This window comes from Carex rostrata, chromosome 15 (genome assembly GCF_964058835.1).
Source record: "Carex rostrata chromosome 15, lpCarRost1.2, whole genome shotgun sequence".
Classification (NCBI taxonomy): domain Eukaryota; kingdom Viridiplantae; phylum Streptophyta; class Magnoliopsida; order Poales; family Cyperaceae; genus Carex; species Carex rostrata.
The window spans coordinates 845,303-860,502 of NC_135932.1; positions in this window are offsets into that span (position 1 = coordinate 845,303).

The window sequence follows — 15,200 nt, forward strand, 5'->3', positions numbered from 1 at the left end:
CTTCGCAATATAATTCCGCAAAATAATCTCTTATATTAGATTCGTACCCTCTCTAATATCCATAAATTCTCTTATATTAGATTCTACTATAAGCTTCTCTTTATCTAATTCCGCAAAATAATCTCTTAGTTCTTGCATTTCCTTCGCAAGTGCCTCCGTACGTTCTACACTTTCATTTTTGCCCTTTCTTGACATCTTTTTTCTGCTATAAGAAACAAAACCAATAATTAAGAAAAACAAATTGAACAGTAATGTTTGTTGTAACAAAGAACAAATATATATAAATTTCTGTATCCCATCAAAATCTGCACATTTTCTTGTGTTGCATGTGTGATAAAAAAATAAATCCTCGCTGAAACTACGGCCGCTATTACCCATACATACTCATTTTTCTTAATTTTTTGTCTATCAGAGGGACAACTCAATGATGCAGATGAAGTAGCCTCAGCAGTATCTCTTGTATCAGCAGTATCTTTTGTATCAGTGTTTCTTCTTTTATAAACGGTAATAGGCTGAGACATATCTCTAATGGATTTTTGGGTTTGAAGAGGAGAAAATAATATTTTGAAAGAGAAGAAGGAAGAGAGTAATAGCGAGAGAAGATTTTTTTTTTTGAAGAAGAATCGGCAGCGAGACACATATATAAAGAAAGAGTGAAACGTCAAGTTAACTTGAAATGGGAACCCGCCCCCCCCCCCCCCCCCCCCCCCCCCCCCTAAAGAGAAGAGTGAAACTATTTGTTGACAGATAAAATCATAAGAGAGGGACATGACATGCACCAGACATTTAAAATTTTAAAAATTGTAGCAAGCAACTTTACAAGGGTAGAATTAGAGACGGTACGAATATATCGTGAATATTAGAGAGGGTAGAATTAGAGACCTTTTATTAGAATCGAATCTAATATAGTGAAATTTTTTAAAAAAGAACTAATATAACTATATGAATATTAGAGAGGGTACGAATATATCGTGAAGATAGAGTAATTTACGGATCGGTTCGGTTTAATTTATGGAGGTCCCATTTCAAAGTTTGTTTTAAACGCATCAGTTCGCTTTAGATTTTTCAAAACCAACTAAACTAAATTAATCGGTTTATAATGTTGTGTTTATGAGCTTTTAAGTTGATGTTGAGTTTAAACAAAATTATGATACTTTATTTCTATTTTTAGGGCAAGCAAGGCTTAAATTATGCTTGGCTAATTAATGTTGTTTTGTTGAATTGTTGGGTCTATATTGTTCTGATTTTATTCAGCTGCTCAAGGGCCTTAAATTACTGAGCTAATATACTTCTGTTTGTTCAGTTCGATTCTTTATCGGTTGATAGGTTTATCGGTTTGGTTCCATTTTATTTTTTAAAAGTGAAAACAGTCTGATTAGCCATTTTATTTCAGTTTTAACCAAACCGACCATTTGAACACTCCTTCTCCAACCCAATTTTACCTACAACTTGAAAAATTCGCATGTACAATCTGTCTTGCGTACAATACCATTGCTAACTTGATAAAAAAATTGTAAATCTCAAAAGAAATACAAAACACTATCTTTTGGGTTCTTGGCGCTCAGTGACGCTTCCTAATAGCAACTCTGCGAGCAGGAACAAAGCAAATTTTCAAGCTATAGAAAATTATACATTGAAGATCAATTATATAATTTTTTTATAATAAATATGAGAGTCAATTTTATAATACTCATAACATTTTTCTCTAAACTATATAGAAATTAATTTATAATTATAAATTTTTGAAAATGAATGATAGTCAATTAACTTCATTCTCTGAAGTGTGGACGTGTAGGTGTGTGGGTAAGGCCGTGCAGGGTGGTGGATTGGCGAGAGAGGAGGGTAGCACCGATGTGATCAGTGATCAAGGGTGGACTCAGTGTAGTCCAGGGGAGGGGGAGTAGATGCTCCCCTCTGGATTTTCGAAAGTAGTAGAAAAAATAAGTTTATTTCGATTTTGCCCCTCCCTGAAAATTAGATTGCCCATCTCTGGGAAGAAACGGGTATGGTTCTTTCTCTCTTGATTGCTGGTGAGAATAAGCCACAGGATTTCATTTTTTTTTTGAATTTTGTAGTTCTAAAAATCATTTTCTCTAGACCAATTTTCAGATAACAAAGGAGGGAGAAGAATCTTACAAAGAGATCCCACATGTCATAACCCAATATAATGCTTCTTGTTTTATTTTAATTTTTAGATATGCTTAGTTTATAGTGAGCCTATGACTTTTTCATGTTTTTCATGTTTTGATCTATGTAGTGTGAGTGTACCCAGAATGAAGGGGTCACATTAAATAAGGAGTTCAAATTAATTCAAATGGTCATTCTATGACAGTGGACCCTACTGGTCGGATTGTCATCTAACACATCCAAGTTGCACCCAAATGTGCGTTAAATCTTGTAAAATCCATATAAAATCAACCGTTTGAAGGTTTTTTGCGTTCTTCATATCGAAATTCTCGGTTTAACACATAGAACATTATTATGGATTTTATTTTCAATAAATCCAAATCTCATTTTTGTAAATTTAAAAAAAAAATTAGATTTTAAAGTATTGAATCGATATGATAAACTAATGAGTTTAAATCCGATAAACTATTTGAATCCGATTTCTGTCTCTCTTTGACAAAAATTCCGCGTCCACCCTTGTCTATGATCAAGAGGGGTCATAATTGAAATTTTGCTCAAATCGGGAAACTTAAATTTTTAGATTGTAGCTTTTTTTAGCTTTTACCCTGTTGATTGTAATTTTATATGTTTGATTTATAAAGATTAATATTGAAGATCAAGTGGATATTAAAATTTCATAAGCAACATGGGAGAAACGACATGAACTCTTCTGCAAATGTCCTAAAATATAATAATGTCAGGTTTGGTCTCTGTTAAATACTTTCTATTGCAGCTGTTGTTCCTTTTTATTTTATTTTTTTATTTTGGGGGGTTTTTCACGCCCGTAGGCTCAGTTTGTTTGTCTTTGACCGGAGACATCTGATGAAAAAAATTGTCTCAGACAGCATATACTACAAAAAAAAAAATCGAAACGACACCACTTCCCCAAATCAAAATGATAAAATAATAATAATAATAACACAAAAATACAAAATGAATACACAAGTGCATGCAGAGTTAAAAGATGTCGGAACTTGGAACAATTTGGGCTTGGACGACCAGTCGGGCACGAAATCCTGGAGCGGGGAGCAATATTGGAGCCTCAAGTAATCTCTCCAGCTGTGCACCTTCTCTTTTTTTCACGTTGAAACTTGAAACTCGTCCAGAGTCTCGTCAGAGTACAACTTAGCCTTTTCCTCAGGCGGTAGCATGAACAACAGCGTCCCAATTCCCATCACTTCTATCACCATCTCTAAATCTCGTGATTCAATACCTATGCATATATATTGGACAAACAATAATTAGTTTAATGTTCACTAATTGATGTTACATTCAGTCTTGTAACCGAAATTTTTATTTGTACCATTAAAAAAATAAAAATCAAAACACCTCCCTTTGATTAAAATTCGACAAATACCTAGGCCCGTAGGATCATTCTGTGGCCTCAAATACTGGAGTCCGCACTCCGCACAAACGTTGTGTGGTCTCAGACTAGAGTCTACATAATGGTTCTGCTACTCCAACTTTTTTTAAGAGAAAATTTATTAATAAGAAACAAAAAAAAGTTGGTTTATGTGCCCCCAATTGGTCTCCATTGTTTTATGTGTCATAAATCTCCTCTAAAAAAAGTTGGGGCTGCCGAACGTCTATGCAGACTTCAGTATTTGAAACTGCATAATGAATTTGCGACCTAGATATTTGTCGAAATTCCGAGGAACAAGACTATTTTGGTTTTTTTTTTTATGTTAGAAATAAAAATTCTGGATCTTGTAATGATATATTACCTGAAAAAATCCGTCTCTCTCACAAGCATTGACAATTTGTGAGATAATTAAATCCGTCTCTCTCACAAGCATTGACAATTTGTGAGATAATTATACTTTTGTCTGCTGAAGCTAAGGTTGATAACGGGGATGTTGGAGTCGGTAACGACCTCTGACAGGCGGGGCCGCTCAGATTTAAGTATCAAGAAAATAAAAGCTAAATTTATAACACAATTTTCCTATCGACTTGGATTTCAAGTGTATAATCTTATCGGTATTAGTATAAATGGGGTGCCGATCCACTTGGAATTAATGTCTTGAGCAATCATATCTCAATCTTTCGAAAAGCAATCATATCTCAACTTTTGCGTGACTGATATGTCCGGCAGGGGTGTTCAAATGGTTCGGTTTAATTGGTTTATTGGATCGGTTCGGTTAGCTTTTCAAAATCAAATTATAACTTCAGTTCGATTCGGTTTGAAAATTTTCAAAACCGAAATAACCGAACCGACCGAACTTTCATATAATATGAATTTGATCGGAACCATCCCGGTTTATTTTTTAATATTTCGGTTTATTTCTTAATCAATTGCTTTAAATACTTAGTTTATTTCTAAATATCTTAGTTATTTCTTAATACTCTGGTTTATTTCTCAATATACTTCGGTTTATTATAAATCAATTGTTTTAAATAAAAAAAATTAATATATTTCGGTTTGAACCGAACAAATCGAAATAAAACTTCGGTTCTATTTTTAAAACCGAATTATTACTTTGGTTTGCCAAGTTCACCGAAGCGATGAACACCCCTAATGTCCGGTGCCTATTCGGTGATAGCACAGGGTATGTGTTATTTGTGCTTTGAGATTCGTGCATAACTTATTTAAACGGTTCAAATTTTCCGTAAAGTCACGCAAAGTTTGAGATATCTCATAGGTTACGAATTGGGGGGGGGGGGGGTGGGGGGGTTTCCGGATCCCCTAAAGTAACCCAATATTTTGATTTTGGGTTGAGATCGTCCGATTTGAATCCATCATTCAAAATTGCTTTGCGATTCTTATTCATCTCTCAAGATGTGTGTGCTCCACTTCAAATAGATTATTATGAATTCAAATCGGACGGTCCAATTTAATTACATCACTCGATCTGAACTTGGGACGGGGGGTGTGTGTGTGTGTGTGTGTTTAACCGAGCAAGAGGAAGGAGTAATCATAAGAGAGAAGAGTTGACCAAGTAGTCGGATGACGTGGACTGGATTGTGTTTTGAGAACTGTTCTATTATTCTATAGGTGCGCTTTTAACCTTTAACTGTCATTCGTTTGTCTCCAGTTCCCACGGAACTGGATATGTTGGATGTTGACTTCTGTTTTCATCCCGTGTTTAGGTGTCAGTTTCAGCGAGATATGGGATATCAAGGGGAGGAAATATTTTTGTGTGACTTAGTCTAAAGAGGCATACAAATAGCACAAGCAACTTTTAAAGAAAAGGAGGCAAAGAACGGGTAAAAAGAAAGGGAAGTGTCGAAAAGTCAAAACAATAAAAAGAAGATCCGTCCCTCATTTGCTGCAGGAACACGGAACATGTTTGTTAATTAATTCCGGAATATCAGTTACCAGTAGCGCAGTACGCCTTGCGTGATCTGATTCTGATAGGATGCGTGCCTCCGGGAGAAACTCTCTACAAAAGATGTTCAATTATAAGTTCATTTTGTGCACATGCACAGTGGGTCCTTGCTGTTGTTTGGGCTTTTCAGCTACAATGTAACCGGTATATGTGAATAAAGCAATTCAAATGTTGATTATATAAATTCTTTGAATTTTTATTATCTGACGAATAATTTTGTGATGGATTGAAGATAGACACCCCAGATTATGAATTTATGATAAAGGTAATGAAAATGATTTTGACCACCATCATGTTAAAAATGGATGGTTGAACTTTTTCTTTTTCACTTGAAAATAGTGATACATCATACATGGTACCATCTATTTTTATTTAAATCATTAAACCCCACAAATCTTTACTCCGGGGATCCACATTAATCTTTTGGCAGACGGTAAGAATATATATGCTAATAGAAATTCTATATACATAACTTTGATGAAAACACATTTTTTTTTATTATTAGCTGCATACTAATTAATTAAATGCGCAAAAGAATACCTAGCTCTAGAGCCCTCATTAACTAGTAAAAAGATGAGAAAATTGGTTATTTGCCACTCCAAAACCTCATTAACTAGTAAAAAGATGAGAAAATTGGTTATTTACCGCTCCAAAACTTTCAAATTAAAAAAATGCCACTCCAAAATTAGAATTCATTAAAATGCCACTCTAAACTTAGAAAATTCAGAATTTTGCCAATATAAATTATTAATGATCAAATTACCCTTCCCATCTCTTCTTCTTCTCCACCTCCCTGGTGGTTCTGTCCCATACCGGCCGGCCTCCTTGCAAGAACAAATCAACAAATGATAAAGGTTATCTCCAGTTGTTTGGACAATTTCTAGTTTTACAGATAATCTAAATCGTCCATTCTTAGATCTGACTGTCAGAGTTTGCAAGAGACCCTGTAATTGTGTTGTACAGTGGAACTTGGTCCAATCCGAACCTCTTAAACGCTTCATTAGTAAGCTTCCTTGCTCTTTCCTCTAGTCAGTTAGTCAACTCTTCAATAATAAAATATTCAATAAAAAAAGACCAGTACGGGACAAAACCACTTGTTGATTTGTTATGAAGATAACCTTTACCATTTGTTGATTTGTTCTTGCAAGGAGGCCGGCCGGTACGGGACAGAACCACCTGGGAGGTGGAGGAGAAGAAGAAAACGGAGAAGAAGAGATGGGAGGGTAATTTGGTCATTAATAATTTAGAGTGGCAAAATTCTGAATTTTTTAAGTTTAGAGTGGCATTTTGATGAATTCTAATTTTGGAGTGGCTTTTTTGTAATTTGAAAGTTTTGGAGTGACAAATAATCAATTTCCCCTATAAAATTTGGTCTAAAAGCAAATTATAATATTGAGATTATGTTGAGTAGTTTAGATCAACAATTTGATTCTAAAAACAAAATATAAGATGTAAGATACAATAATGAGATATTTAAACTCTTCTCAATCTATCTATATATACTATATAGTTAAATATATTTGATACGCCTGAACAGTTGTTGTAGCCTGTATGTATCATATTTAGAGCATTCCAAACAAACTGATGCTAAGCCTTCAACGCAGTACTTTCTCCGAAAGAAAAAAAAAAAATGAAAAATATATATTCCTACATGAGTGAGTCTATGTACATTACAATATATGGGTATTGACTTCATATCTCTATTTTCAAAGTCTAAATAATTAATCATAATTGTTCAATATTATTATTATATAAAAATATATTTGAAGATAAAAATTTATATTTGTTTGAATTTTTTTAATATTTTTTGAAACAATTAGAAAATCACTTGATCTAAAATTTTTGGAACATTCGAGAGTAGTGATTTAATTAATGAAGATTTTATATAATAATTTATTTCAATCATTCGTAAGCTGAGGTATGACGAATAATCATGGCTATTAGACCTTATCAGCAAGGTGGTGTAATTATGATATATGAAAGTGGTGACCTGTTTGATTGTATAATTATTATATTGTTAAAAATGAAATGCAATCTCCCTGACCCTGAGACCTGAGTGGTTAATTTTTAAGGCCTAAATGTTTGACTCGACTTCGACTATTACTGCAAAGAAAGGGATGGCCCATCCATCCCGGGTGGGTCATGGGAGGCCCACAGCGCTGTTGTCCTCTTTCTGCGATCAAGCTGAGTCAGCGGACCATTAATTTGTTCCTCGACAACCACGTGGTCTCACATTCTAATTAGGGGGAATTTCACCTATGCCCCTCAAAAACTTTAAAATTACCAATTCTCCCTCTAAATTTTCAAATTACACATTCCCCCTCTAAACTTCAAACACTCACAAATTTACACATTTTATTGTCTTTTATCTATTAAAGGATTAATTTCTTGTGTGCCCTTCAACTCTACCTTAATTTCTTATTTACCCTTCAAGACTTCAATATATTATATTTACCTCTCAACTCTTCTCATTTTTTCTTATTTACCTCTCACAATTAGTTCACAAATTTTAATTTTAATATTTTCTATTATACACCTCTTCTATTTCATCTCCTTCAATTCAAGCAAATGAAGGCATGGGAGAGACAAGAGAGACAATGGTGGTTAATATATTTTAGCACTCCACTCTAAATTTTAAAAAGCTTTGATAGATGGGGCGGGAAATTAAAATACATAATGTGGTTAGTGGAATTTGAACTCTAAGACTTGTGAACTACAAAATAAATATCTAACCATTAGACTACAAATAAACATTTGATTATTATTGAGGGGGGCTGGACTATATAGAAAATTATGAAAAAAAAAAATTAAATTAAATTTCAATATATATAACTAAAATTTTAAAATTATAGGGGTGGCTTAGCCACCTTTCCAATACACTGAGATCCACCCTTGATTACAAACTAGAGGTGTAAACGGTCGGATACGGATCGAATAGTGGTCAAACCGTATCCATATCCATTATAACTTTTTGGATACGGATACGGATAGTCCCGGATAAGGATCAGATATTATACGCTACAGATAAATATCATATATGAATATAATTCAGATAATTAAAAATAAATTACTAATGTACATTCTCTTAAAGAATAACATCTAAATATAATTTTTTATTCATAAATTAGATCTAATATTTTCCATAATAAGTTTGTTGCTTACAAAATATATATCATATTATCAAAGCATTAGTTACTAATCATGTCATAGTGTTATATTATTCATCAAAATATATATTGATATGCAGTTTAATAAATTATTAGTATGAATATGCAATTTATAAATTAATTTAAGAACATAAAGTATATTTGTTATGGTTTAGGAATGTAAATGGTCAGATAAGGATAGTTACGAATAGTTAAAAATATTACTGTATCTTTATTCGCTATAATTTTTTGGATATGATTACGGATACGGATAGTGTCAGATATGAATACGGATCGGATAATTTAAGTAATTTTCTGGATTCGGATCCGGATGAAATTATATAATATTCGATCTGTTTACACCCCTAATACATATAGTTAGCTAGGGGTTAAAAATTACTCATAATTAGTGATTCGTTCGTAACTCATTTGTTAAAAATTCACTAATAATATGTTCACTATAAAGTCGTTAATAATTCGTTCATTATCAACTCGCTCATTATTAACCCGTTCATCGACTTAATGAACTGAGCAAGAACAGATACTAATTCACTCATTAAAAACTGAGTTACATAAAATCATGCTACATCCAATCCCAAGTAGAAAACATGTTGTGTATATTGCAAATTTAAGGCACGCTGTTTTGATTGATGAACAAAACCAAATTCAAAACAATGTGTAAATATTTTATTTTATGTGGGTACCTATAAGACAATATTAAAATTAATTAATTGATAATTTGTGATGCTTGAATCTGATTATACAACTCGGCATGTCAGTATGTTAATATTTTTTATTAGAAGAATTAGCTACCATTTATCAATTTGTCTAATTTTGAAACTAAATACTCAAAACAAAATTCAAAATTATCTACATATTTGATTTCTTAACGTAGTGTTTAACGAGCACGAGTCAACTTGAGAATTTAGCGAATTATGCACGAGTATAGTTGTCAATTCGGTATTCTTCTCTATTCTAATTAACTCACTCTTTAATTTAATGAACCGAGCACGAGCATACTCTAATTCTAATTCGCTCGAACTCAAATCATTAACAGCCCTACAGCCCTATAGCTAGCTAGTAATGACATGGTTAGTATCGGATGATTTAGTTCCAAATCCGATCATTTGAAAATTTTGTCTTAACCTGATCAAAATTTGCAGGACAGACTAATAAGAAGTGAACAGTTTTAAAAATTATTTTAATTTGTAATGGACGGTTCGGATTTGACCTGGCATGATGAATTTAAATTGGTAATGATGGTTGGCCACTTGGCCTGGCTATTCTTTTTAGGAGAAATTAGTTATTTGTCACTCCAAAATTTTTAAATTAGAAAAATGCCACTCCAAAGTTAGAATTCATCAAAATACCACTCTAAACTTAAAAAATTCAGAATTTTGCCACTCTAAATTATTAATGACCAAATTACCTTCCCATCTCTTCCTCTCCGTTTTCTTGTTCTCCTCCACCTCCCTGGTGGTTCTGTCCCGTACCGGCCGGCCTCCTTGCAAGAACAAATCAACAAATGGTAAAGGTTATCTTCATAGCAAATCAACAAGTGGTTCTGTCCCATACTGGTCTTTTTTTTAGGAAGCAGCTAACAGTCCCCCAACTCCAGTCCCCCAACTCCAGTCCCCCAAAAATCTCCGGAGATTTTCAACTAATTATGTAAACATCAATACTAAATCCTGTAAACATAAAAACGCGTGAAAGCTATTAAAAACGCGTGACAGCTGTTGAAAACGCGTGACAGCTGTTGGGGACCATCTTCTGTGAATATACACATAATATCCTGTAAACATACACATATTATCCTGTAAACATACACATATTATCCTATAAACATACATATATAATTCTGTAAACATACATAGTGTACTTAAAATTATAGCAGTTGAAATTATGACAGTTGTGGCAATTAAAAACGCGTCAGAACTAAGCTAAAAAGGAAAGACTTTTATACACGGGGATTTTTGGGGGACTGTAGCCCGGGGGACATTACCTTTTTTTTTTTATTGAATATTTTATTATTGAAGAGTTGACTGACTGACTAGAGGAAAGAGCAAGGAAGCTTACTAATGAAGCGTTTAAGAGGTTCGGATCGGACCAAGTTACACTGTATAACACAATTACAGGGTCTCTTGCAAACTTTGATAGTCAGGTCTAAGAATGGACGATTTAGATTATCTGTAAAACTAGAAATTGTCCGAACAACTGGAGATAACCTTTACCATTTGTTGATTTGTTCTTGCAAGTAGGCCGGCCGGTATGGGACAAAACCACCAGGGAGGTGGAGGAGAAGAAAAGATGGGAAGGGTAATTTGGTCATTAATAATTTAGAGTGGCAAAATTATGAATTTTCTAAGTTTAGAGTGGTATTTTGATGAATTCTAATTTTGGAGTGGCATTTTTTTAATTTGAAAGTTTTGGAGTGGCAAATAACCAATTTTCCCAATTTTATATTTTTTTGTAACCTTTTACTACTTTTTTTAGACAAGTACAAAATCACTGTATCTGGATCATCCAAAAAGCAAGTTATTTTATACATATCTAAAAAAATAGTAAAATTTTTTCAAAAAAAATATAAAATTTTGTCTCGAAGTACATTTTAATAAGGATATCATATAGAGCGGTTTGGATTGGCCATTTGAACTTTAAAACAGAGATATAAGATATGAGATACAATGAGACATGAAAGGCACGAGTCATTTAAACAATTCATATTCCGTTCATATCTTCATTTTCAAAGTTTTCAATCAATTTGAATATTTTAATATGATCTCCATATTAAAATGTGCTTTGAGACCACAATTTTTCCATTTCTTTGAAAAATTTGTACTATAATTTTATAATTTTGAAAATCACTTTTTGTGAGATTTTTTTTACCATATTAAAATAGTGATTTTCGATAAAAAAAAATTTGGTAAGAAACTTTACAAAAATATAAAATTTGATCTTAATTATATTTTAATATGAAAATTATGTTGTTTAAACTTTGAAAATTAAGATACAAACGAAAAGTAAAATATAAACTTTATTTGTCACATCATAATAGTTGAGTCCGCATCTTTTGCATTAACTCAACTTTTGAGTTAGTGCATCTGAGTTGTCTGATCTGAATATGAGCCTATTAAATTCACAGTGAAACATACAAAACAGCTTTTATATCCGAGCTAATATGAATCAAATTCATGATGACCATGCATCTTTATCCAACTCCTGCCAAACATATTGAGCATATGACATATGAGTATCTGAATCTGACCATGCATCTTTATCTTTATCAACTTTGTGGCTATTTTATTTTTCATTATTTTTGTGTGTAAATTTACCAGCTTTAAATTTGTACTGTAAAAAGCGAAAAGGGAGAGTAGGCTCAGATAGATGCGCGCCGCAGCGTAATATTTGATTCACACCTCCCAGATGCTGAAAGTTTAAAGTGGGTGTTGGGTTGCGCAGGACTTAATTCTCCTTTTGCATTGTTCCATATAACAAACAAATTAAATCGATGGATTATAAAACCATTACGTTAATACAATTAAATCGATCCCTGATAAAACAAATTAAATCATTCCCTGATAAAAGGAACAATTGATGTGATGTGAGGAGTGAGGACATATCTAATCTACAGGACCAGATAGGGATCCAATTGACTGAGTCGTTGATCCACATCATCATAAGATACCAAAGTCCAGGACGTGTCTGAGCCCCTGGAAGTGGCTGGCGCCAGAGGCCAGACTATTCCGAATCAATCTTTTCTATATTCGGAACTATTCTCCCGTCACACTCATTGAATCATTCAACTATGTCGCTCTCCTCCACTCCACCCTTATCCCGTCAAACACTCACACACAAAATGATGCTATCTATGCTATCACGATGATGCCCACTTGGATCGTCTCAAGCGGACCACAATCATATATTCATATCCCCCGGCCCACAGCACCTGCATACCGCGTCAGAGCTAAAACACGGCATCATTTGTTTTTTTAAGAAAGACTCGACGTTAACACATCTTCATATATATATATATATATATATATATTAAATATCAAAATATAAATATATTTATGGAATTAAACAATCTAAAAAATATAGTACAACTTATATCATCAAGTGATGCATTACAAAAACCGATTGGTGCATCGAACAATTTGAAAAATTAATTTTATTTTATTTGTCCTTAATCGGTGACCAAATAGTTGTTCAATTAAACCAATTTTTATACACAAATTATCAAAACTGTGATATAGTTTCGATTCCATACCATTTTCTCTTACATCAGTATCGAGGCCTCTAAATATCTTTCATTTGGCACTTATCCTGTTTAGCCTTTTTCATCTGATTTCTAGTTGTTTTATAGCATGATTAATTTCTTAGTCGGTAGAGAGAATTAGGGTAAAGTCTGATTTGTTTCCAGATCGGATAGATTTTGACTGTTTGACTAATTTGTGTATCTTGCTTTCATCTTTTCCGAAATTCTTCCAAGTTTTTATGGTTATGAAGAGCTTTAAAGAGTTCCACAAGTGCTAAAATTCAATTCTTTGGATGACTATAGAGATTTTTTTTTTTGGCCAGCTTCAGTATTTAACTATTTATTAGAGGATCCGGATATAATTAGGTGCATGAAGCATTTCATGAGTAGTATTTTTTTACCATCATGTCCAATATGATTAGTGAGTTGAGAGTTGCATGCCACAAATTGATCAATGATATTTGGACTTTGAGATTTGTGCAAAGTTAAAGAACGGCCCATATTCACTAATTCTAAAAGATTCTCTTTTAGGGTACCGGGAGGATGTGAATTCCAGCCCTCCCTATGGTTAAAAAAAAAGGAGAGCAATGAAGTTACAATTTTCATGTGTATTTTCTATCATTTCGAAATAAATATTTATGGTTGATCTCTTCTATTAATGAATTATTTGCTTAATTCAAATAATAAATATGCTTTTGTTTGACAAATTTCTCTGTTTATTTACACGAATTCAGCCGCCTCTACCGATAACTTCTAGAATGATGTTGATTAATTGGCCGGTGTAGAAGTATGGAATTAATATTCGTATTCCTCTATTAGTTATCAGTCCAATGAGGAAAATATAAAGCAAAATTAGGTGATAGATACATATTGTTGATGGAGTCAATGATAATTTTCCTCACAGCGAACGAATTTTCTAGGAGCAAATTCTTTTGAATTTCTCCTTTGTATTATTATTATTATTATTATTATTTAAACCAATTAGTAAAAATAAGCAAGAGCTATTTTGTAGTATTTTTTAAAAGCAAAGCTAGTGAGAGAAATTTATTTTCTATTAAATGCGAGGTAGAAGCCATGAGTTAACATGAAATTATCCATTTTGAGGGGACAAGGAATAGTATACATGTAACGTGCTGGTAGCGTTCTATTATTTGCTAAAATTGGAAAAATATAACATAATAGTTTAATAAAGATTAAACCTTCTCTATCAGCCATTGTCAACACAGCTCGGAGCGGTAACATTTTATAATATACAAAAGATTTGCTTAATTTTCTAGTAATTTATATGAAATAAAGATATCGTTGACATCAATTTTGTGTCATTCATGATGTCACATGTGCCAATTATATCTGACGTATCAGTCATACAACTATGAATTAATTTAATATAAATTGCTACACCGATTACTATAAAATAGAAGAAATGATTCGGCTATCAAATTAATTTTACTTGGCGTTACCGATGACCTACAGAAAGTACCTGTAATGGATGTGGATTAATGCTTCGTTTTTTTTCAATAATTTATTGTTAAGACGTGTTAATACTTTACGTTATAATAATACACTTCGAAAACATATATATATATATATATATATATATATATATATATATATAGAGTTAGGCTGGGGTGCTATGGATAGCATAGAGGTATCTATGCTACGGCTCAATATTCGAGTTTTCAAATTCCAAACGGTCGATCCGAACCGTTCATCTTATTCTCCATATTAATATCTGCTTGGAGACCAAATTTTATAATTTTCTGAATTTTTTTACTATTTATTAAGCCACTTTGAAAATCGCTAATCCAACGGTTTTACTGTTTTGTGCAGCCACCGTTGGATCAACAATTTTGTAAAATACTTAATAAATAGTAAAAAAATTCAGAAAAATGTAAAATTTGGTCTCCAAGCAGATATTAATATGGAGAATAAGATGAACGGTTTGGATCGACCGTTTGGATTTTGAAAACTCGAATATTGAGCCGTAGCATAGAGGCCTCTATGCTATCCATAGCACCCCAGCCTAACTCTATATATATATATATATATATATAGAGAGAGAGAGAGAGAGAGAGAGAGAGAGAGGCTAATATGCTTTTGGTAGCATATGGGCCGAAATACACACGGTCCAAATTTGAAATTTCAAAATTCAAAAAATCGATCGGGACCGTTCATCTTTTTCTCCATATTAATATGTGCTTGGAGACCAAATTTTACATTTTTCTGAATTTTTTTGCTATTTATTAAGTATTTTACAAAATTGTTGATCCAACGGTGACGGCACAAAACAGTAAAACCGTTGGATTA